The 26,981-nt window shown below is 38.6% G+C and overlaps 1 pseudogene; it reads left to right on the top strand.

Annotated features, from left to right (window-relative positions):
- The window catches only part of LOC132660034 (craniofacial development protein 2-like), a 112,700-nt pseudogene extending 86,168 nt beyond the window's left edge, over window positions 1-26,532 (top strand).
- Window positions 26,533-26,981: the final 449 nt, after the last annotated feature.

The following is a 26,981-nucleotide window of genomic DNA, read 5'->3' as shown; positions in this document are numbered from 1 at the left end:
TTATGCATTCTAGGCTCTTATTTCTTCTACTGGCTGATTTCAGAAGTTTAGGAGGAAGAAGCATATTGTGTCTCACTTCACAGCCTCTAATAATATACATGATTTGTCTCTTTCCCTCACATAAACGCACGTAAACACTCATACTTAAACACACACACATTTATACACAAAGCCTCAAGTGATTTGGACAATGCTATTTATGGAAGAGGTAGGCTCTGGTTCCTAATTCCTGCAGTAATTACTTTATTTCTTGAAGCATGATATTGATTACCCGTACGTTATTATGCATACTGCATAGCATTTTTGACTTTCACTTCATGAAGCTCTTCTTAAGACAGAAGTCATACAATTTAGCTCAGGAAGACTGATGTTTTACATCAACAGAGCAAGTTAATGAAGAGCTTTGTGAAGAAATGTATAGCCTTCAAAAAACTCTGCTGCAGAGGCTGGACAAACCAGTCTTTACTAAGGGCAAGTGTTACAAAGAAGTCTGGAGGTTTGAAAAAGTGAGCAAATTTGAAGAATGAAGCAGTTAGCTACTAATTACACGCTACATGATGAAATGCAATTTTTATAACTTAAGTAAAGGTTGAACCCCAAACAATGAAAGTGGAATGAATATAGGCTAATTGATTTCCTTTACTCAATAATCACAGCTAGTGTATTGGTAAAAATATTTCACCATTGTGAGGTCCTCCTAGGAAATCTGTTTGTATTCTGGAAATACGAGGCATAATAAAAGTGACCACAAAGCAAGGGGAAGGGATGGTTTAGATTTGGGTTAGAAAATCTGATTTCCCACATGGAGGAAAAGTAAAGCTGATCCCTGTTTTAGCAATCCATTAGTAGATTTGCTGCATTTGCTACATTACTCAGTTCAGTTCAGTTCAGTCACTCAGTCGTGTCTGACTATTTGCGACCCCATGAATCGCAGCACGCCAGGCCTCCCTGTCCGTCACCATCTCCTGGAGTTCACTCAGACTCATGTCCATTGAGTCAGTGATGCCATTCATCTCATCCTGTGTTGTCCCCTTCTCCTTCTGCCCCCAATCCCTCCCAGCATCAGAGTCTTTTCCAATGAGTCAATTCTTCATATAAGGTGGCCAAAGTACTGGAGTTTCAGATTTAGCATCATTCCTTCCAATGAACACCCAGGACTGATATCCTCCAGAATGGACTGGTTGGATCTCCTTGCAGTCCAAGGGACTCTCAAGAGTCTTCTCCAACACCACAGTTCAAAAGCATCAGTTCTTCGGCACTCGGCTTTCTTCACAGTCCAACTCTTACATCCATAGTGACCACAGGAAAAACCATAGCCTTGACTAGACAGAACTTTGTGGGCAAAGTAATGTCTCTGCTTTTGAATATGCTATCTAGGTTGGTCATAACTTTTCTTCCAAGGATTAAGCGTCTTTTAATTTCATGGCTGCAGTCACCATCGGAAGTGATTTTGGAGCCCCAAAAAGTAAAGTCTGACACTGTTTCCACTGTTTCCCCATCTATTTGCCATGAAGTGATGGGACCGGATGCCATGATCTTTGTTTTCTGAATGTTGAGCTTTAAGCCAACTTTTTCACTCTCCACATTCACTTTCATCAAGAGGCTTTTTAGTTCCTCTTCACTTTCTGCCATAAGGGTGGTGTCATCTGCATATTTGAGATTACTGATATTTCTTCTGGCAATCTTGATTCCAGCTTGTGCTTTTTCCAGCCTAGCATTTCTCATGATGTACTCTGTATAGGAGTTAAATAAGCAGGGTGACAATACACAGCCTTGACGTGCTCCTTTTCCTATTTGGAACAAGTCTGTTGTTCCATGTCCAGTTCTAACTGTTGCTTCCTGACCCGCATACAGATTTCTCAAGAGGCAGTTCAGGTGGTCTCGTATTCCCATCTCTTGAAGAATTTTCCACAGTTTATTGTGATCCACACAGTCAAAGGCTTCGGCATAGTCAAGAAAGCAGAAATAGATGTTTTTCTGGAACTCTCTTGCTTTTTCCATGATCCAGCAGATGTTGGCAATTTGATCTCTGGTTCCTCTGCCTTTTTGAAAACCAGCTTGAACATCAGGAAGTTCACAGTTCACATATTGCTGTAACCTGGCTTGGAGAATTTTGAGCATTACTTCACTAGCATGTGAGATGAGTGCAATTGTGCGGTAGTTTGAGCATTCTTTGGCATTGCCTTTCTTTGGGATTGGAATGAAAACTGACCTTTTCCAGTCCTGTGGCCACTGCTGAGTTTTCCAAATTTGCTGGCATATTGAGTGCAGCACTTTCACAACATCATCTTTCAGGATTTGAAATAGCTCAACTGGAATTCTGTCACTTCTGATAGCTTTGTTCATAGTGATGCTTTCTAAGGCCCACTTGGCTTCACGTTTCAGGATGTCTGGCTCTAGACGAGTGATCACACCATCGTGATTATCTGGGTCATGAATATCTTTTTTGTACAATTCTTCTGTGTATTCTTGCCTCCTCTTCTTAATATCTTCTCCTTCTGTTAGGTCCATACAATTTCTGGACTTTATGGAGCCCATCTTTGCATGAAATGTTCCCTTGGTATCTCTAATTTTCCTGAAGTGATCTCTAGTCTTTTCCATTCTATTCTTTTCCTCTATTTCTTTGCATTGATCACTGAGGAAGGCTTTTTTAATCTCTTCTTGCTATTCTTTGGAACTCTGCATTCAGATGCTCATATCTTTCATTTTCTCCTTGGCTTTTCACTTCTCTTTTTTTCAGAGCTATTTGTAAGGCCTCCCCAGACAGCCAATTTGCTTTTTTGCATTTATTTTTCATGTGGATGGTCTTGATCCATGTCTCCTGTACAATGTCATGAACCTCAGTCCATAGTTCATCAGGTACTCTATCTATCAGATCTAGGCCCTTAAATCTATTTTTCACTTCCACTGTATAATCATAAGGGATCTGATTTAGGTCATACCTCAATGGTCTCGTGGTTTTCCCTACTTTCTTCAATTTAAGTCTGAATTTGGCAATAAGGAGTTCATGATCTGAGCTGCAGTCAGTTCCTGGTCTTGTTTTGTTGACTGTATAGAGCTTCTCCATCTTTGGCTGCAAAGAATATAATCAATCTGACTTTGGTGTTGACCATCTGGTGATGTCCATGTGTAGAGTCTTCTCTTGTGCTGTTGGAAGAGGGTGTTTGCTATGACCAGTGCATTTTCTTGGCAAAACTCTATTAGTGTTTGCCCTGCTTCATTCCGTACTCCAAGGCCAAATTTGCCTGTTACTCCAGGTGTTTCTTGACTTCCTACTTTGGCATTCCAGCCCCCTATATTGAAAAGGACATCTTTTTTGGGTGTTAGTTCTAAAAGGTCTTGTAGGTCTTCATAGAACTGCTCAACTTCAGCTTCTTCAGCATTACTGGTTGGGGCATAGACTTGGATTATTGTGATATTGAATGGTTTGCCTTGATGACGAACAGAGATCATTCTGTCATTTTTGAGATTGCATCCAAGTATTTCATTTTGGACTCTTTTATTGACCATGATGGCTACTCCATTTCTTCTAAGGGATTCTTGCCCACAGTAGTAGATATAATGGTCATCTGAGTTAAATTCACCCATTCCAGTCCATTTTAGTTTGCTGATTCCTAGAACATCGATGTTCACCCTTGTCATCTCTTGTTTGACCACTTCCAATTTGCCTTGATTCATGGACTTGACATTCCAGGTTCCTATGCAATATTGCTCTTTATAGCATTGGACCTTGCTTCTATCACCAGTCACATCCACAGCTGGGTATTATTTTTGCTTTGGCTCCATCCCTTCATTATTTCTGGAGTTATTTCTCCACTGATCTCCAGTAGCATATCGGGCACCTACTGACCTGGGGAGTTCCTCTTTCCTTATCCTATCATTTTGCTTTTTCATACTGTTCATGGGGTTCTCAAGGCAAGAATACTGAAGTGGTTTGCCTTTCCCTTCTCCAGTGGGCCACATTCTTTCAGACATCTCCACCACGACCCTCCCGTTTTGGTTGACCCCAAGGGCATGGATTAATTTCATTGATTTAGACAAGTCTGTGGTCCTAGTGTGATTAGATTGACTAGTTTTCTGTGATTATGGTTTCAGTGTGTCTGCCCTCTGATGCCCTCTTGCAACATCTACCATCTTATTTGGGTTTCTTTTAACTTGGCCTTGGGGTATCTCTTCATAGCTGCTCCAACAAAGCACAGCTGCTGCTCCTTATCTTTGACAAGGGGTATCTCCTCACCGCCGCCCCTCCTGCCCTTGAACATGGAATAGCTCCTCTAGGTCCTCCTGTGCCCATGCAGCCACCACTCCTTGGACGTAGGGTAGCTCTTCTCGGCTGCTGCCCCTGACCTTGGACGCGGGGTAGCTCCTCCCGGCTGCAGCCCCTGACCTCGGATGTGGGGTAGCTAGCTCCTCTTGGCCGCACTAAGTGAGTGGTCGCAGCCACCCTCACTAAGTGAAGACATTACTATGAAAGGTTAAATAAGACTGGTAGAAAAAAAAAGGATAATGTGTTGTAACTTAAGGGAGAAGGTAAACTTTATTTTTATTTATTTATTTATTTTTTTAAGGCTCGATGCTCTAGGGACATCTAGCTTTATTTAGTGCACTTTGTTTTTTTTTTTTTTTAATTTTAAAATCTTTAATTCTTACATGCGTTCCCAAACATGACCCCCCCTCCCACCTCCCTCCCCACAACATCTCTCTGGGTCATCCCCATGCACCAGCCCCAAGCATGCTGCATCCTGCGTCAGACATGGACTGGCGATTCAATTCTTACATGATAGTATACATGTTAGAATTCCCATTCTCCCAAATCATCCCACCCTCTCCCTCTCCCTCTGAGTCCAAAAGTCCGTTATACACATCTGTGTCTTTTTTCCTGTCTTGCATACAGGGTCGTCATTGCCATCTTCCTAAATTCCATATATATGTGTTAGTATACTGTATTGGTGTTTTTCTTTCTGGCTTACTTCACTCTGTATAATTGGCTCCAGTTTCATCCATCTTATCAGAACTGATTCAAATGAATTCTTTTCAACAGCTGAGTAATACTCCATTGTGTATATGTACCACTGCTTTCTTATCCATTCATCTGCTGATGGACATCTAGGTTGTTTCCATGTCCTGGCTATTATAAACAGTGCTGCGGTGAACATTGGGGTACATGTGTCTCTTTCAATTCTGGTTTCCTCGGTGTGTATGCCCAGCAGTGGGATTGCTGGGTCATAAGGGAGTTCTATTTGCAATTTTTTAAGGAATCTCCACACTGTTCTCCATAGTGGCTGTACTAGTTTGCATTCCCACCAACAATGTAGGAGGGTTCCCTTTTCTCCACACCCTCTCCAGCATTTATTGCTTGCAGATTTTTGGATCGCAGCCATTCTGACTGGTGTGAAGTGGTACCTCATTGTGAAAGGTAAACTTTAAATGAGGGTCCAAAAGCTCACTAGAAGGATGGAATGGGGAGAGAGATGGGAGGGAATTTCAAGAGGGAGGGGACATATGTATACCTATGGCTGATTCTTGTTGCTCTTTGACAGAAAACAACCAAATTCTGTAAAGCAGTTATCCTTCAGCTAAAAAATAAATTAAAAATAAAGGCTACATTCAATTCTAAAAACAAACAACAGCAACAAAAACCCACAAAATCTCAAATTCTAAAATGGTACATGGCTAGATGTGGAGTTACATTGAAATGATCGGTTTTTGCTCAATAAAGGATGCTTAAGATAAATAAGGTGATAAATGACTGTTAGAGACAATATTTGAATTTTTTAAAATCAAGAAGTGGTTAATTTCTAGGATTAAAAACAAGAAAAATGTCGAAAATCAAATGGATAAATGGACAAAAGATATGGGTTGATAATTTAGATGGGGAAGTCTAGTTTGCCGTTGTAAAGTAGTAATTCAGGAAATGGAAATGAATTTACATCTGAAATATGATTTTATATTAATCAGATTAGTCATGATTACAAAGAAGCATTCTACTAAGTGAAAGGCTGTGGGTGGCTCTAATGTTCATGCTCTGTGAGAATATAAATGGTACATTTTTCTTTTCTAGGAGTCAGTCTTTAGTGAGAGTAATACTATGCCAGCTTTATGACCTTCCACCCCCATGGACATATATGCCAGGCAGTCCTTTTTCTCTTGCTTGCTTCTTTTTATCATATTTTATATCACTTTTCATGTTCAGATTTTCACATTCATCTGCTTTGAGGAATTCATTGCTTTTTAATCATAACCGAATGATCAGGATATACTTCTACCAACTATACAGATTAGACATTAGGTATACATGATAACTTGCCATCAGCCAGGAAGTTTTTTCACAGTCACTAAGGAAACATTTTTAGGGTTTATATCAGCCATTGTGGGAAAGGGGAAATGAGGGCAGAGTAGGTTTCTATCATTAGGAGAGTGCAAAGTACGCTGTGGAGATTGCATAGTAAGGAAAAATCACAACTAGAAACAGTGGACTAGATATAAATACAAGTCTCAAACACAATATTGATACAGCAAAGATAAATTTTATATATTTTAAATAAAATGTTTATTTCTATTACATTTATATATATATATGTTTGATTCAGACTAATAATTTTTTTCAGCTAAGAGAATGGAAATGAAACACAGGGTGAAGGTTAGTCAGTTAGCATATGCAGAGATACTCCTTCATTATCCAGGATTCTCTATGTTGCCAAGCATGGATAGCATGTAATTCACTGTGCTTCTGTTGCCCCCAGGCCACTGAAGGAGCTAGTCCTAAATTCTAAGAAGAATGGTCACAGCATAATGCCATTTATGTGAATTAGTGCATGAGATACAAACCCATTTGAGATATTATGCATGCATGCAAGCTAAGTCGCCTCAGTCGTGTCTGACTCTGTATGACCCTATAGGAAATATGTACATGGTCTTTGTCTTCAGCTCCTGGCCAGTTTCCAAAATCTTTGCAATTTCCTAAAGTAATACAAGTGATGGGAACATCTTTTGTTTGAATATTTGATCTTTGACCCTGGTTCCTCACACAGGGCGTCTAAATCTCTTAGAAGTTCCTAGGTGATAGGAGTGTCTTTTGTTCTAATGGGGTTACTCTTGATGGGCTCCTTTATGGCTTCAGGTTGGAGGCTGATCACCAGAAAAACCAAACCATAATTAGAAGCTTGAAACTTTAAATCCCCATACCTGATCCTCTGGGGAGGAAAGAAAGGTTGGAGATTGAGTCAATAATTCATCATCCCTGTGTAATGAACCCTCCATAAAGACCTCTGAACTATAGGATTTGGAGAACTTCTAGGTGGGTGAGCATTTTATCCATGTTGGGATATATGTAGGGAGGGAGGTGGTGCACCCCAACTCCACAGAAACACAAGCTCCTGCTCTGGACCTTGCCTTATGCCTCTCATTATCTGGCTACTTGTCTATATCCTTTATCATGTTCTTTATTATATTGTAAAACCTGTAAATGTAAATAAGTGATCCCTTGAGTTCAGTGAAATATCCTAGCAAATTACTGAAGTAGGGGAGGGGGTCATGGGCTATAAAACAATTTATAGTCAGTCAATCAAAAGTACAGGTGACAACCTAGACTTATGATTGGCCTCTAAGGTAGAGACAGTTTTATGGGAAGAGGCATCAGTTAGCTACTGAATTGTAGGACACTGAGCTGGTATAAGAAAACTAGTCAGTGTGGGACAAAAGCCCTATGCATTTGGTGGCCAGAAGTATCATGAGTAGTAGAGGAGAAACATTAGCGTTTTTCATTATTTACATGCTAATTTGAAGAAATTATTATTTTATATGTTGATATTATATAATTAATGTCGCAAAGAGTCGGACAAGACTGAGCTACTGAACTGAACTAAATATATAGTATTAATATAATATTAAATAGTATAACATTATTTAATATAATAATAATAATTTCTTCAAATTAGCATGTATGTTTATAAAATGGCATACTGAAAAATGCTTATGTTTCTCCACCTGATGCCAAGAATTGACTCATTGGAAAAGACCCTGATTCTAGGATAGATTGAAGGTGGGAGGAGAAGGGGACGATGGAGGATGAGGTGGTTGGATGGCATCACCAACTCAATGGACATGAGTTTGAGTAAGCTCCGGAAGTTGGTGATGGACAGGGAAGCCTGACATGCTGCAGTCCATGGGGTTGCAAAGAGTCGGACACAGCTGAACAACTGTACTGAACTGAACTGAAGTCTATATAATTGAAAAATATATAACTAAAAGATGACACCACCCTTATGGCAGAAAGTGAAGAGGAACTAAAAAGCCTCTTGATGAAAGTGAAAGAGGAGAGTGAAAAAGTTGGCTTAAAGCTCAACATTCAGAAAACAAAGATCATGGCATCCGGTCCCATCACTCCATAGGAAACAGATGGAGAAACAGTGTAAACAGTGTCAGACTTTATTTTTTTGGGTTCCAAAATCACTGCAGATGGTGACTGCAGCCATGAAATTAAAAGACGCTTACTTCTTGGAAGAAAAGTTATGACCAACCTAGATAGTATATTCAAAAGCAGAGACATTACTTTGCTGACTATGGTCCGTCTAGTCAAGGCTATGGTTTTTCCTGTGGTCATGTATGGATGTGAGAGTTGGACTGTGAAGAAGGCTGAGCACTGAAGAATTGATGTTTTTGAACTGTGGTGTTGAAGACTCTTGAGAGTCCCTTGGACTGCAAGGAGATCCAACCAGTCCATTCTGAAGGAGATCAACCCTCGGATTTCTTTGGAAGGAGTGATGTTAAAGCTGAAACTCCAGTACTTTGGCCACCTCACGAGAAGAGTTGACTCATTGGAAAAGACTCTGATGCTGGGAGGGATTGAGGGCAGGAGAAGAAGGGGATGACACAGGATGAGATGGCTGGATGGCAGCACTGACTCGATGGACGTGAGTCTGAGTGAACTCCGGGAGTTGGTGATGGACAGGGAGGGCTGGCGTGCTGCGATTCATGGGGTCACAAAGAGTCGGGCACGACTGAGAGACTGAACTGAACTGAAAAGATGTACAATAGAGTGATTCACAATTTTTAAAGGTTATATTCCATTTATAGTTACTATAAAATATTGGCTATATATCCTTGTAACTTATTTTATGCCTAAAAATTTGTACCTCTAATGGCTTTGTTGCCCCCTCCTCTCTCTCCCCACTAATAACCACTAGTTTGTTCTCTATATGTGAGTCTGCTTCTGGTTTGTTATACTGACTAGTTTGTTGGGTGTTTTAGGTTCCACATTTCAGTGATATCATATAGTATTTATTATTTAAGTCTGATTTATTTCAATAAATGCCAGTGTAATGCCTTCCAAGTCCATGCATACTGCTGAAAATGGCAAAATTTCACTCTTTTTATGACTAATATTCCATTGCATATACATACTACATCTTCTTTATCCATTCATCTGTTGTTGGATGTTTATGTTGCTTCCACATCTTGACTATTGTAAATAATGCTACTATGAATATTTCAGTGAATGTATCTTTTTGTATTAGTGTTTTTAATTTTGCATATATACCCAGGGGTGGAATTGCTGGTTCTAATTTAAAGATATATATTGAAACAGAGCAGGTACTGGAGGGAAGGGGGCGTGAGTGATGGGAACTGGAGTGGAGAGTAAGGATAAAGGGGAAAACATATAACAACCAATAGAGAATTCCACATTTCTTTCCAGAATTTCTCAAACAAAAGTAGACTTTAAAGATTTGTTTCATTTTAATGTTTTATTGGCATTTATCTTGGAAATAGTAATGAAACGAGTATAGGACCCAGATTAGAAAACAGTTTTGTTTTGACCATTCTGACTAGATGAGCCATCACTGCCTCCATGCTCATAATCCTTAGCTACAAAATAATGATACTACTGATCTTTTCACTTTTTGAGATCAATCAAATGAGTTCTAACATGTAATAATGCTTTGTAACTGTCAAATATTTTCTAATGTTAATTTAACTCCCTTTGTAGCAAGTTGTCACACATAGAAACTTTGCGTCCTTTTAGTAAACCAAGTTAGAAACTGAAAAGGAAGTCTCTCTTACTCTCACATGGTTCTCCATTCATCTGAAAACAAATGTTAATCATAATTTTTTTGTTCAATTAGGAACAGTTTAGTGCAGTAGTTTAGAGCTGGCCTCAGACTGGATTAGCAATGAGCCCCCACTTGCTGTCAGTGACATGGGGAAACTGACTTAAATGTATTTTATTTTATTGAAGTATAATTCACTTATAATATTATGTTAGTTTCAGGTGTGCAGCACAGAGATTCAGTCATATATTCCTTTTGAGATTCTCTTCTAAGTTATTAAAAAATATTGAATATATTTCCCTGTGCTGTACAGTAGGTCCTTGCTGGTTATGACTTAAGCTTTTTAAGTTTGGGTTTTCTTACCTGTAAGGTGAGGGTGGTCATACCTACCTCTAGGTAGGGTTAAGAGAATAATATGAGGTAATGAATATAATGTGCTTAAAACAGTCCCTGTCACAGAGCATTTAGCAAATGTCAGTTGTTGTTATTATTATTTATCATTTAATTAAGGTAAAACTCAGTGATTGACTCTGGCTACTCTCTTTACTCATGCTTTTTACAGTAAATAATCCAAGTTGATTCCAAAAAATATCAAGGAAAACAAAAACAAATAAAACTAATAGGAGGAAAGCTCTTCTGAAGTATTAAGAGCATGTAAGATAAATATGTTTTACTTACCAACATGGCTAACATCCATACAGTCTTTTGGCCGAATTCTAGTCTACTTAGGCATTTCCAACTCTGGAAGACATTTAGTCTAGTCCTCTCTCTTTTTTCTTTCTTTTAATTCTGTCTTGTCTCTAGTTCAGAGAGAATTTAGAGCTATGATTGGGTTATGGTCCCCTCAGCTATTTCATCTTTAATATCAATATTTTTTGACATTTAAATTAAAAATAGCATTCATAAGCCTGCTCTGATTTTAAAAGTAATAATATGTTTGTGCTGGGAATTTTGGAAAATATAGAAAAAGATAAGGGTAAACTTGAAATCACTTATATTCACATTATCTAAAGAATGAAGGTTGATATTTTAAAGTAAAAACACTGTTTAACTACTTATATTTGACAGAAGAAAGAATACTAAAATGTAACTGAAGGGGATACTAAATTTAGTTCATTTTAAAAATATGAAATCATTGCTGGAAGAAGTTCCTATCAAAGTTAAAATAAAAAATTAAGAAAAAAAATGAAAATGTTTCAAATATGCTTTATTGTTGTGATTATTGTTACTATGACTGAAACTGCAGATTTCTTAGAGAGCGTAGAGTTGAGTTTCCAGATGGTAAAAGTTAGGTACTATCTCATAAAAATCAGTTCACTTTTCATTAACTTCAAAACTATTTGAAGTTCAAGCCCACTTTTAGAAACTACTCTCTAAGAGAAATTAATATGGAAAGACTTATCTGTAAGCACAGTGTATGGTAAATGACAAATTACACTTTTAGAAAATACACATACTATGAATTAGGAGTACTAGTTAGTCTGATTTGTCCTTCTGAATTATATAACTAAATGTGTGGCTTTGTTGTTTCACAAAGCTTTATTATTTTCATGTGCTCAAAATTACTTCATATATGGCTTTGTTTTTAGGCTATAACTTTATTTTTTTCTATTGGAAACTATTTTATTAAAGTATAGTTGATTTACAATGCTGTGTTATTTTCTGCAGTACAGCAAAGCAATTCAGTTATGCATATATATATATGCATTCCTTTTAATATTCTTTTCCATTATGATATATCACAGGCTGTTGAATATACTTCCCTGTGCTATATACAGCAGGATCTCATTGTTTATCCATTCTGTACATACTAGTTTAAATCTGCTTACCCCAAACTTTTACTCCAACTGTCTCCCTACCCTCCTTCCCCTTGGCAACCACAAGTCTGTTCTTTATGCCTGTGAATCTCTTTCTATAGAAACTTAATTTCTTGTTGGTAAGAAGAGGAATATTGTCTTATTAGCAGCATTTTATAATTTTACATTCTTACTTGTAAAATTTCATAATAATATTTAATCTAAATTTTAAGACATTTTCCGACAAAGTTCTCAGACTTCCAGTTCTAATATGAAGCAGTAGTTTTTTTAACTGATGGCACAGCTTTCATATTGATATTTGTCTTAATGGTTAGTGCTTTGCACTGAATCATGTTCTTCCAAAATTCTATGCTGAAGCCCTAATTCTCAAATATGACGTTTTGGGATACAGTCTTAAGGAGGTATAATTATGGTTAAATGGGGTCTTAAGGGTGGAGCCTTAATCTGATAGAATTAGTGTCCTTGTGAGAGACAAAAAAAAGTGCTCACTTTTTCTGTCTCCATGTGTGGATGAAGAAGAAGTCACATGAACACACTGTAACATAGCAGCTGTCTAAAAGGCAGGAAAGGAAAACTTATCAGAAACCAACCATGCTGGTGTCCTAATCTTAGATTTCCAGCCCCAAAACTGTGAGAAAATATATTTCTGTTGTTTAAGGCACCCATTCTATGGTATTTTGTTCTGGCAGTCAAAGCAGACCGATTTCACCATTTCTTGAGTCCCACGTTGTCTTTTGAATTTTTTCTTTACTGGAGTTTGTCTAAGAAAACATTTTTTTTTAGAATGAGTATATGAATGATGAACTTCTGGTTTCTTGAATATCTGAAAATGTTATTTTGAATTAAGCTATAATGTACTGTATTTATTCATGTATGTTTTATTTATAAGGTCAAATTATATCAAAATTTGAAATTCCAGGCTTTGGTATGCACAATACAATTAAAATAACAAAGCATGATAAATCTGCAAACTACCTGAATAAGTTATGATATAGAGCTAAGTTGATGTAAATCTCAGCAATGTATTGAAGATATTTATTTGATGATCCCCTCAGTTACTTTTATATAACAGTGTCACCACACATTTAAGTTATGGTATAAATTTGTATCAAAAATTGTCATCTAAAGTCACTGAGCTTCTCTAGGAGCACTTGAACTGCTTACATGAATGCTACTTGTTATGTAATATAATAAAAGATATTTATCACTTAGCCTGCTGTTAAGTGAGTGTGCCTAAATGAAAACTAAATGATATATCACAGATTTAACCATATATTTTCAGACTATATTTTTCTTCAACCATCATAATGAATGTGTGGGTCACTGGCCCCAGGCTTTTTTCAATTCATGATTGCAATCTTCATCTTTGTAATACACTTGTAATTACACTTTGTAATTATCTATTAGCTCATGTCTATTAATAGTAATCTCAAGGTTTCCTGTTTTATTAACCTTGCAAGATTTAATTTTTTTCTTAGTTGAATTGCATGTTGCAACTATTTAGTTTCTCTTGAATATCAACTAGTAAGTCTTGTTAAATAGCTGTAATGGTTAGAATAATAATCCTTCATTGCACATGGATTAATCACAGCAATCTCTTCTATTCTCTAGAAGTTCTATCATATATTCTGAGATTTGGCACATGACAGGCAAGCTTATGGTCTTAAAATTACTTTTTATTTCAATGCCTTAGAACTTTTTATATAATATGCTTGCATTTTATAAGACAGAGAATGACAAACTCCTCTTTTATAGCTATATGAGTATATATTTTGTGTATGTGTGTATATATTAATATATATATTGATACTATGAAATAACTGTTCTTCTATCAACTTTGTCTAGGGCCAAACTGCAAGTCACATCTCCATCTATCTCCCATACAGAAGCAGTAGGATTACTAGTTCAAAGTTTCCACTGGTACAATTACTAATGACCCACAATCAGTTCGCACCTTCTGTATGAGACTCTGTGAAGTCGATGTGGAATTCTGTCAGACGGGATAGTGCTTAGTTTCTCCTGATCTTTTCTGTGTCTTTGGCTTATATTTTCTGGGTATTTATTTCTCCATTTGGCTGATGCCATTCACTCTGCCTTTCTTTTCCAATAAGTTCTCATAATTTCTTGTCTGGGTAATCATTTTTTTAAGACCATAGATCCATAGGTATTAATTTTTGTTACGTTTGCTGCCATTTCAGTGGGATTTGTGTGTATGGAGGGGAAGAAGCCAATTCATTTAGTCTTTACTTCTTGAACTAGGTGTCTCTTTTTCTTCTATGGGTCCCCCAGTTAGTAGAGTATGAACTTTAGGGACTCCACAAAGTCATTAGATTTTTTCTTGTTCCTCAGAACAAGCAACCTCAAAATTACCATCCATGAGGCCATCCATTTTCCTACCACCTTTCTATTGATTATCTGTAGGGGGGAATCTGTGTTTACTGCTCGCAAATTATCACACTCTTCACCTCCAATATTACAGAGGCTTTTACTTTTTTTTTTTTTTTTGCATTTAAAACATTATTCCTTTTAAGGAAAGTACCCTACCCTCTGTCTACTTCAGATCCCATATATCACAAATACATTCTTTAGAAGTAAACTTTCCTTTTAATTTGGGCCACAGAGCACCAAGATAAGAAGTCAAATAAAGGAAAGGAAGTGAATAAAAATCCTTTGAGTAAATAATAAGAAATCCTAACTTAGAATAATGAAACACTTTGAGGACATCAAACTGAGCCACCTCCTTTTATGGATAAGGTAGTTAAAATAAACTTTTAATTTCTATTCAAATACAACCCCTTTCAGTGACTGAAAGAAAATGCCAATGTTAAATATGCAAGGTAGACTTTCTGTGCAAACCCTTATGGCAATGAAAAGAGAGTTTCTTAAGGGAAGTGCTGTAACATTAATGACTTTTGAGTGACTGCAATAATGCTATTGTCATGAGCCACTCTGGACAAGCCCAGGAGACTAAAACTTCCCTTTTCACATCAATCATTACTGGAGTATTGAATGGGTGACTAATGGTGTTGTTGGCCTGTAGTTATGTTCACGACTCCTTTTTAGAGAATAATAATCTTCACATTTCTGCTTGTGGCCCTGGCAGAACTGGCAAGGAGAATACAATTTTCTATTTTCTATCCAAAGGATGGAAATGCTGCCCCAGAGGCTGCCCATGGTGAAAGCTAGAACTACTGTTTATTCTCAAATGGTGCTCACCTACTCACCAATAACTCCATGGTTTCTAAAGTTCTGGTGGATTCCCTTTTCTCCACACCCTCTCCAGCAGTTATTGCTTGCAGATTTTTGGATCGCAGCCATTCTGACTGGTGTGAAGTGGTACCTCATTGTGGTTTTGATTTGCATTTCTCTAATAATGAGTGATGTTGAGCATCTTTTCATGTGTTTGTTAGCCATCCGTATGTCTTCTTTGGAGAAATGTCTATTTAGTTCTTTGGCCCATTTTTTGATTGGGTCGTTTATTTTTCTGGAATTGAGCTGCAGAAGTTGCTTGTATATTTTTGAGATTAGTTGTTTGTCAGTTGCTTCATTTGCTATTATTTTCTCCCATTCAGAAGGCTGTCTTTTCACCTTGCTTATATTTTCCTTTGTTGTGCAGAAGCTTTTAATTTTAATTAGATCCCATTTGTTTATTTTTGCTTTTATTTCCAGAATTCTGGGAGGTGGATCATAGAGGATCCTGCTGTGATTTATGTCTGAGAGTGTTTTGCCTATGTTCTCCTCTAGGAGTTTTATAGTTTCTGATCTTACATTTAGATCTTTAATCCATTTTGAGTTTATTTTTGTGTACGGTGTTGACCCAGGAATTGTTGGAGACCCTTGTCTCCAGTATTGCAAGCAGATTCTTTACCGACTGAGCTATGCTGGAAGCCCTACCAATATAAACTAAAAAAAAAAAAAAAAAAAAAAAAAAAAAAAAAAGAAAGTGATCTAGTTTCATTCTTTTACAAGTGGTTGACCAGTTTTCCCTCCTACACTGTTGGTGGGAATGCAAACTAGTACAGCCACTATGGAGAACAGTGTGGAGATTCCTTAAAAAATTGCAAATAGAACTCCCTTATGACCCAGCAATCCCACTGCTGGGCATACACACCGAGGAAACCAGAATTGAAAGAGACACATGTACCCCAATGTTCACCACAGCACTGTTTATAATAGCCAGGACATGGAAACAACCTAGATGTCCATCAGCAGATGAATGGATAAGAAAGCAGTGGTACATATACACAATGGAGTATTACTCAGCCATAAAAAAGAATTCATTTGAATCAGTTCTGATGAGATGGATGAAACTGGAGCCAATTATACAGAGTGAAGTAAGCCAGAAAGAAAAACACCAATACAGTATACTAACACATATATATGGAATTTAGGAAGATGGCAATGACGACCCTGTATGCAAGACAGGAAAAAAGACACAGATGTGTATAACGGACTTTTGGACTCAGAGGGAGAGGGAGAGGGTGGGATGATTTGGGAGAATGGGAATTCTAACATGTATACTATCATGTAAGAATTGAATCGCCAGTCCATGTCTGACGTAGGGTGCAGCATGCTTGGGGCTGGTGCATGGGGATGACCCAGAGAGATGTTGTGGGGAGGGAGGTGGAAGGGGGGGTCATGTTTGGGAACGCATGTAAGAATTAAAGATTTTAAAATTAAAAAAAAATAAAGTTCTGGTGGAAAGTTGAAAAATAACATCACATGTTACTATTCATCCTGACCTGGATCACTTAACAATTACATGATTAATTGACTAATTATTGCTAACACTGGTAATATAATTCATACTACCAAAACAAGTCCACCAGAATGACATCAAAGCTGTGGATTATAATACAACTGTGGTGGTGCTGTCTGATGTAGAAAAGACCATGCTGATTTCAGGCTCTGTGTTGAAAAACCACTCAAGTGATGATAGGTTGAGTATAAGCAAGGCAGCCAATGAGGTCAAACCATTTACATTAGAGGTAGAGAAAACTAGGTATTCTAGTGTAGATGTGTTATTCCCATAATTTATAGTCTTTACCTCTAAAGTGACCTACTTCTATCTTTTGTCCCCATCCAATAATATATTACCATATTTTTCACATCATTCAGTACATACACTTCCATACTTGATATTGTATTATCTGCTTTTGTTGTCAAGAAGAGTACAACAAAGACTTTATTCTTCTGATCTTATTCTTAGCATGTATCTAAACTGCACAGAACATTTGATATTTCAATTTCTCATTTTCTGTCCATTTACTAACTGTGTTATTGGGCAAGTTATTTAATTTCTCTGAACATGATGGGTACTTTGCATGTGTGAGGCTATTTTGGACATTCTACAGATTACATTAAAAAGACAATCTTCTCTGTTCTTTCTTTCATCTTCTAGCACAATGTCTTATGCATAACAAACTTACTGTGAGTTGATGAAATTAACTAAACTAACACACAGCACTCACCCTCAGTAAAGTTTCAGTCAGTTCAGTTCAGTCGCTCAGTCGTGTCTGACTTTGTGAAACCCTGGACTGCACCATGCCAGGCTTCCCTGTCAATCAACAACTCCCAGAGCTTATTTAAACTACTGTCCATGGAATCAGTGATGCCATCCAACCATCTCATCCTGTCATCCCCTCTCCTCCTACCTTTAATCTTTCCCAGCATCAAGGTCCATTCAAATGAGTCAGTTCTTTGCATCAGGTGGCCAAAATATTGGAGTTTCAGCTTTAGCATCAGTCCTTCCAATGAATATTCAGGACTGATGTCCTTTAGGATGGACTGGTTGGATCTCCTTGCAGTCCAAGGGACTCTCAAGAGTCTTCTCCAACACCACAGTTCAAAAGCATCAATTCTTCAGCACTCAGCTTTCTTTATAGTCGAACTCTCACATCCATACACGACTATTGGAAAAACCATAGATTTGACTAGATGGATCTTTGTTGGCAAAGTAATGTCTCTGCTTTTTAATATGTTGTCTGTTGCTGCTGCCATTGCTAAGTCGCCTCAGTCGTGTCTGACTCTGTGCGACCCCAGAGATGGTAGCCCACCAGGCTCCCCTGTCCCTGGGATTCTCCAGGCAAGAACACTGCAGTGGATGGCCATTTCCTTCTCCACTGCATGAAAGTGAAAAGTGAAAGTGAAGTCATTCAGTCGTGTCCAACTCTTAGTGATTCCCTGGACTGCAGCGTACCAGGCTCCTCAGTCCATGGGATTTTCCAGGCAAGAGTACTGGAGTGGGTCACCAGTGCCTTCTCTGAATATGCTGTCTAGGTTGGTGATAACTTTTCTTCCAAGGAGCAAGGGTACAATTAGACTGACAATAGTGTAACTAAGTATCATATGTGCATACCTCATGCTCTATTCCACTCTCTGCTCTAAAAGCAACTCTATTCCACTCTGACACCCCAGAGAAATTCTAAACATGAATACAAAGATAGAGGCACAAACATGCTCTTTGTAGCATTGTTTGTAATAGCAAAGAATTAAAAGCATCTTTAAATATCTAAGTAAAGAGAGAAATAAAATGCTGTATTCAGTTCAGTTCAGTTCAGTCACTCAGTTGTGTCTAACTCTTTGTGACCCCATGAATCGCAGCACCCCAGGCCTCCCTGTCCATCACCAACTCCTGGAGTTCACTTAGACTCACGTCAATTGAGTCAGTGATGCCATCCAGCCATCTCATCCTCGGTCGTCCCCTTTTCCTCCTGCCCTCAATCCCTCCCAGCATCAGAGTCTTTCCCAATGAGTCAACTCTTCGCATGAGGTGGCCAAAGTACTGGAGCTTCAGCTTTAGCATCATTCCTTCCAAAGAAATCCCAGGGCTGATCTCTTTTAGGATGGACTGGTTGGATCTCCTTGCAGTCCAAGGGACTCTCAAGAGTCTTCTCCAACACCACAGTTCAAAAGTATCAATTATTTGGTGCTCAGCTTTCTTTACCATCCAACTCTCATATCCATACATGACTACTGGAAAAACCATAGCCTTGACTAGACAGATCTTTGTTGGCAAAGTAATGTCTCTGCTTTTGAATATGCTATTTAGGTTGGTCATAACTTTCCTTCCAAGGAGTTCAGTTCAGTCACTCTTTTTTACGGGGATGGTCTTAATCCCTGTATCCTGTACAATGTAATGAACCTCAGTCCATAGATCATCAGGCACTCTATCTATCAGATCTAGTCCCTTAAATCTATTTCTCACTTCCACTGTATAAGCATAAGGGATTCAACTTAGGTCATACTTTAATGGTCTAGTGGTTTTCCCTACTTTCTTCAATTTAAGTCTGAATTTGGCAATAAGAAGGTCATGATCTGAGCCACAGCCAGCTCCCGGTCTTGTTTTTGCTGACTGTATAGAGCTTCTCCATCTTTGGCTGCAAAAAATGTAATCAATCTGATTTCAGTGTTGACCATCTGGTGATGTCCATGTTTAGAGTCTTCTCTTGTGTTGTTGGAAGAGAGTGTTTGCCATGACCAGTGTGTTCTCTTGGCAAAACGCTATTAGCTTTTCCCCTGCTTCATTCCGTATTCCAAGGCCAAATTTGCTTGTTACTCCAGGTGTTTCTTGACTTCCTACTTTTGCATTCCAGTCCTCTATAATAAAAAGGGTAATACAGGGCTATAGCAACTCACAATGGACCTCTCACTTAACATTGATAGTGATCAACCTTTTATTGATTAACCCATGAAAGACTGACCCAGACTTGCCTGTGAATGTCCAGGAGTCTCCAGCAGAGGCATGGGTTGGCAGTGGCCTGGTGCAGGGTTGGGGGCACTGAGGGCAGAAGGACCTGCATGGGACATTTTGAAGGAGATCACCATTAATTCGTTACCTCCACCATACTTTGGCTTCAGTTCAAACAATAGGGAAGGAACACAGTCCCACCCATCATCAGAAAATTGAATTAAAGATTTACTGAGCCCATCAGAAGAAGACCTCCTCAGTCAGTCTCTCCCATCAGGAAGTTTCCATAAGCCTCTTATCCTTCTTCATCAGAGGGCAGACAGATTGAAAACCACAATCACAGAAAACTAACCAATCTGATCACATGGACCACAGCCTTGTGTAACTCAATGAAACTATGTGCCATGCCATGTAGGGCCACCCAAGATGGACAAGTCATGGTGGAAAGTTCTGTCAAAATGTGGCCCACTAGAGAAGGAAATGGCAAACCACTTCAATCTTGCCTTGAGAACCCCATGATTAGTATGCAAAGGCAAAAAGATAGGACACTGAAAGATGAACTCCCCAGGTCAGTAGGTGCCCAATATGCTACTGGAGATCAGTGGAGAAATAACTCCAGAAAGAATAAAGAGATGGAGCCAAAGCAAAACAACACCCAGTTGTGGATGTGACTGGTGATGGAAGTAAAGTCTGATGCTGTAAAGAGCAATAATGCATAGGAACCTGGAATGTTAGGTCCATGAATCAAGGCAAATTGGAAGTGGTCAAACAGGAGATGACAAGAGTTGAAATGTTGACATTTTAGGGATCAGCGAACTAAAATGGACTGGAATGGGTGAACTTAGTTCAGATGACCATAATATCTGCTACTGTGGGCAAGAATCCCTTAGAAGAAATGGAGCAGCCGTTCATAGTCCAAAATGCAATACTTGGATGCAATCTGAAGTTTGACCAAATGATCTCTGTTCATTTCCAAGGCAAACTATTCAATATCAGAGTAATTCAAGTCTATGCCCTGACCAGTAATGCTAAGGAAGCTGAAGTTGAATAGTTCTATGAATACCTAAAAGGCCTTCTAGAACTAACACCAAAAAAAGATCTCCTTTTCATTATAGGGGACTGGAATGCAAAAGTAGGAAGTCAAGAGATACCTGGAGTAACAGGCAAATTTGGCCTTGGAGTACAGAATGAAGCAGGGCAGAGTTTTGCCAAGGAAATGCATTGGTGGTAACAAATACTCTCTTTCCACCAAAAAAGAGAAGACTCTACATATGGGCATCACCAGATGTTCAATACCAAAGTTAGATTGATTATATTATTTGCAGCCAAAGATGGAGAAGCTCTATATAGTCAGCAAAAACAAGACTGTGGCTCAGATCATGAACTCCCTATTGCCAATTTCAGACTTGAATTGAAGAAAGTAGGGAAAAACCACTAGACCACTCAGGGATGATCTAAATCAAATCCCTTATGATTATACAGTGGAAGTGACAAATATATTCAAGGGATTATATCTGATAGAGTGCCTGAAGAAAAATGGACAGAGGTTCGTGACACTGTATAGGAAGCAGATATCAAGACCATCCCCATGAAAAAGAAGTGCAAAAAGGCAAAATGGTTGTCTGAGGAGGACTTACAAATAGCTGAGAAAAGAAAAGATGCAAAATGCAAAGCAGAAAAGGAAAGATATACCAGTTTGAATGCACCGTTCCAAGGAATAGCAAGGAAAGTTAAGAAAGTCTTCCTCAGTGATCAATGCAAAGAAACAGAGGAAATTAATAGAATAGGAAAGACTAGAGAGTGCTTCAAGAAAATTAGAGATACCAAAGGAACATATCATGCAAAGATGGGCTCAATAAAGGACAGAAATGGTATGGACCTAACAGAAGCAGAAGATATTAAGAAGAGATGGCAAGAATACACAGAAGAACTATACAAAAAAATCTTCATGACCCAGATAACCACGTTGGTGTGATCACTTACCTAGAGCCAGACATCCTGGAATGTGAAGTCAAGTGGGCCTTAGAAAGCATCACTACAAACAAAACTAGTGTAAGTGATGGAATTCCAGTTGAGCTATTTCAAATCCTGAAAGATGATGCTGTGAAAGTGCTGCACTCAATATGCTAGCAAATGTGGAAAACTCAGCATTGGCCACAGGACTTGAAACGATCAGTTTTCATTCCAATCCTAAAGAAAGGCAATGCCAAAGAATGCTCAAAGTACCACACAATTGCACTCATCTCACACACTAGTAAAGTAATTCTCAAAGTTCTCCAAGCCAGACTTCAACAGTATGTGAACTGTGAACTTCCAGATGTTCAAGCTGGTTTTAGAAAAGGCAGAGGAACGAGAGAACAAGTAGCCAACATCTGTTGGATCATCAAAAAAGCAGGGGAGTTTCAAAAAAACATCTACTTCTGCTTTATTGACTATGCCAAAGCCTTTGACTGTGTGGATCACAACAAACTGTGGAAAATTCTGAAAGAGATGGGAATACCAGACCACCTGACCTGCCTCCTGAGAAATCTGTATGCAGGTCAAGAAGCAACAGTTAGAACTGGACATGGAACAACAGACTGGTTCAAAACTGGGAAAGGAGTATGTCAAGGCTGCATATTGTCACCCTGCTTATTTAACTTATATGCAGAGTTCATCATGAAAAATGCTCTGCTATTGAAGTACAAGCTGGAATCAAGATTGCCTGAGAAATATCAATAACCTCAGATATGCAGATGACACCAACCTTATGGCAGAAAGTAAAGAAAAACTAAAGGGCTTCTTGAAGACAGTGAAAGAGGAGAATAAAAATTTTCGCTTAAAACTCAACATTCACAAAACTAAGACCATGCCATCTACTCCCATCTCTTCATAGTAGATAGATGGCAATGGACAAGCAGGCCTGGTTGTTGCAGTCCATGGGGTCGCAAAGAGTAAGACACGACTGAGCGACTGAACTGAACTGAACTGAACTGAATTGTAACCCAAAATGCCTCCATTGATTCATAATCGTACAATCTTTTCCAATATTTCATGTTGTCTGAATTATTGTATTTGTCAGTCACCTTGGTATAAAGTGAATATGTTATATATAATGAATCTCTGAGCATATGTGAATCTGTTTTTTGATCTGGCTTTTTTTCTGTTATTACGACACTGCCTTAATTACTATAGCCTTGTAAAATATCCTAATAACTTGTTAGATTAAGTTCTATTTGCTCTGCTTTTTCTGGATTACCATAGTTATTTTAAAACTTATATTCTTCTGTATTAATTTTAAAATTTGCAAATTAGAATTGTCCCACTGCACAAATCCAAAGGGCACCATTCATGTAAAATATAAACTGCAACAAAGTATTCTTGTGATAAATTCCTTTAAACTCTTAAAATATTTTTACTGCAACTACCATTGAATGTGTAAGCTAATTTGGCAGATATTGGCATATTTATAATGTTGTCACAGGCTTTGTGTAATTACATACTTATGTATACTCTATAAGGATATGAAGTTAGTTTGCTTTCTTTATCACAGCTCTAACCCTATAACTTAGGTGAGAGTTTGACACAACAGGAATTCAATAAATTGCTGAATGAATAACATTTTTTACCTGTCCACTCATTTATTCATATGTATAGAGTATTTCTTGGAGAAGGAAGTGGCAACCCACTCCAGTATTCTTGCCTGGAGAATTCCATGGACAGAGGAACCTGGTGGGCTACTGTTCATGGGGTCACAAAGAGTCAGACATGACTGAATGTCTAAGCACACAGAGTATTTCTTTACCCATTTTGGTATATTTGTGTGTCTTACTAAATGTCATTTAATGATATTTACATGTTTTTCAGGATGATTTTGTAAAGATTTTGTTAGGTTATTTCCTAGCTACTCTACAGATGTTATTTAAAAGATAATTACTGGTATTGCTACAATGGAATTAATTTTAGACATTTATATACTGTTTTTTTTTTCTGTGCACATGATCATATATTTTTCAAATGACATTTTAACTCTTTATTTGAATATTTAAGTCTTTTGGTTATTTTGTCTTGCTGCATTGAGCAGAACCTCCGTGAAGTATACATGATATTTATAGTATGTTTTTGCTGGTCATTTACTATATCATAAGGGCCTCTTTGGTGGCTTGGACAGGAAAGAATCTGCGTGCAATGCTGGAGACCCAGGTTTGATACCTGGGTTGGGAAGATCTCTTCAAAAGGGCATGGCAACCCACTACAGTATTCTTGCCTGGAGAATTCCATGAACAAAGGAGCCTGGTGGGCTATAGTCCATGGGATCGCAAGGAGTAGAACACAACTGAGCAACTAACACAACGCTACTATGTAATATAGGCTTCTCTGGTGGCTCAAATGGTAAAGAATCTGCCTGCAATGAGGGAACCCCAGGTGTGATCTCTGGGTCAGGAAGATACCCTGGAGAAGGGAATGGCTACTCACTCCAGTTTTCTTGCCTGGAGAATTCCATGGACAGAGAAGCCTAGTGGGCTACAGTCCATGGGGTTGCAAAGAGTTGGGCACAATAGAATCACTAACACTTTCACTACTATATAATACATTCATATAAGATTCCCTCTGTCTACTTTGCTAAGGGTTTAGGAAAAAGTAAGTAGAAGTTAAATTTTATTGAATGCTTTTATTTTTATATGATTTATAATGACATAGTGTTTCCCTTTTAATCAATTAGTGTAGTTAGGTTAATTAATGAGCTACCTAATTTTGAAACTTCTTTCAATTTGGAAAATTAATACAATTTGCAAGAACAATACAACTTAGATGTTTCTACAAATTATCATTGGGCTTATATAGTTAATCTTCACTTAGAATTTTTATGATTACATTCACAAATGAGAATGACTTATAATGTTAATTTCTTGTCATAAATGTCATATTTAGTATTATAAAAATTAGTGGCAGCTTTGTCTCTATTTCGGTTTTCAAGGACAAACTATAGAAGCTGTAGGTTATTATATGTTCCTTGAAACTGCTTAAGTAGACTATCTGGGTGGTGACTTCTTTTAGAGAAAAGTTTTCATCTATCATCGGATTATTTTTAATGGTTATTGAGCTAGTCCCATTTTCTATTTCTTACTGGCCAATTTTAGTAATCAAAAGATTCAGTTACAATTCTAAGAATCACTGCTCTTTAAGTCGTGGCTTTCTCTCTTTTACTCTGAATTTTGCTTATTTATTTTGAATTTTTTTCTCAATGAATCTTACTGGAGAATTGCCTATATTAGTTGTCTTTTAAACATAGATTGAGTTTTGTTAATGTTCTACTTCTTTTTCTATTTCACTGATTTTCCTCATGTTAATTATTGCTTTATTACATAGTTTTTTAGAAAAGTATTTCATTTAAAAATTTTTCTCATTTTCCTAGATTTTCTAATTTTTGAGTTGTAGCCTCAACTAATTTGCTTCCAATCATCCTCATTTTCGGTTGCTTCTACATCTATAAATTTGACTATGTTTATCAATTTACCTCCAAAATTATGATGTGCAGTACTTTCATGATCTTCTAACTGTATTTCATAATTTGAGCCTTTGACTCATTGATTTTTGGACATAGGATAATGGGTTTTCAATTATATGGTATTTTTAAAAATCCTTTTGATTTCTAATTTTTCATATTGTGGTAGCTATTGGAGGCATTAGTCAGGTGAGTCCTTAGAGGCAAATGGTGTTTGGAGGGCAGTCTCCTCAGATGTGCAGAAAGAGGAGAAAGATAAGGATGGCTAGAGACTGGCAGTAGAAGGCAGCCAAATTTGACAGCACCAGGTAGTATCCAGTGAGCTCTCCTTCAGTTCAAGTCCTCTGCTAGTCTGACAACATTATTTTCTGATTTCAGATTGAAACTGTGCAGTTCAGGTTCCTGTGGCCTTAGATCTTGGCAGAGGTGGTAGTGGGGTTCCAGGGTTGGTGGCCAGAACCCTGAATTTCTGTTTGGGGTCTTCGGTTTCCTGGAAGGCGAGAGAGGCTTGCTCCTCAAGTTCACTCCTGCAGTCTGACCTGTGACAGCCCTGCACCTGCAGAGCCTTTGGGCAGAAGTTTCCTCCCTGGCTGGGCCCCTGGGGAGGGGCAGTACCTCACTGTGACCCTGAGTAGGTTATCCTAGAGACATCGTGAGGATTGCGGTGTGCTTGATAAATGGCAAGTGTGAGACTCCTTAAGAATGAGCCTGGGATGTCTCCAGCACCTGGGGCACTCAGGTGTTTCTCATCCAGCATTCCCCTGCTGTTTTCTACAGAAATCTCCAGAGACCCTGTGACATCACGCTTCCTCAGAATACTGGTCGCTGCAACCCTTCGGCCTGGTTCCACTGCCCTTTGAGCTATCCCAGATTCTCAGAACCTCCGAGCTCGTCTTCTCCCTGCGCCTCCATCAGGACCCGCACTTACCTCCCCTCACCCACCGAAAGCCACAAAAGCGCACCCGGAGGCCTCCAATTGCACCAGTTTGCCTTCCTGGAAAACTCCATACTCCACCTATGCAGATCAGGCCCCACGCCCCAGCCTGCCTCTACCTGTGGGTGGTTTGCGTGGATGTGGAGACAAGCGGTGTTTGGAGTGCGCGGGGCTGAGCTCTGCAGGAAGACGCGAAGGAGGAGGACCGCCGGAGACTGGTAATGGAAGGCAGTCACAGCTAACAGCGCCGGATATTATCAGGTGAGCTCCCGCTCAGGCCCTCTGCTGGCCTGACACACCTTATTCTCTGGTTTTGGAATGGAACTGTGCATTTGAGTTGCTGTAGACTTTGGATCTTGGCAGATGTGGGATTCCCGGGTTCCGTGTAAGAAACCCGAGTTGCTATTCTGGGCCAGTGGTTTCCTGAAAGACTTGCTGCCAAGGATGCACAGTTTACCCTTCATCCCCAGTTTTGACCTTGGGCTGTCCTGTCCCTGCACAGCCTTTGGGCTGAGAGCTTGGTCGCCCACACCGGGCTGGGCCACTGTGACTCGGAATAGGGAATCCTGGTGTTGTCAATGAGGACTGGGACCTCAGGGTTCACCAAAGGGGTAACATTTGTAGAATTTACTAGAACTGATGAACCTACATGGATACATAATTATCACCCAAGGTCTGCAGTTTACCGCTATGATTCACTCTTGGTTTTATAATTACTGTGGATTTGGACAAAGGTATAAGGACATATATCCATCATCCAGAGTATTTTCACTTCCCTAAAATTCTCTGTGCTGTGCCTACTCACCCCTCACACCATCAACCCCTGGAAACCACTGGCCTTTTCACTGTGTTCAGTTTTGTCTTTTCAGAATGGTCAGATGGTTGAATCATACAGCATGTTGAGGCTGACTTTTTCACTAAGTAATGTTTCATGAAAAGATGGGCACTATAAAGAACAGAAATGGTATGGACCTAACAGAAGCAGAAGATATTAAGAAAAGGTAGCAAG

This window comes from Ovis aries, chromosome 6 (genome assembly GCF_016772045.2).
Source record: "Ovis aries strain OAR_USU_Benz2616 breed Rambouillet chromosome 6, ARS-UI_Ramb_v3.0, whole genome shotgun sequence".
In the NCBI taxonomy this organism is placed as follows: domain Eukaryota; kingdom Metazoa; phylum Chordata; class Mammalia; order Artiodactyla; family Bovidae; genus Ovis; species Ovis aries.
Note: the sequence above shows the minus strand (reverse complement) of the source record. Positions and strands in the feature narration are given on the sequence as shown.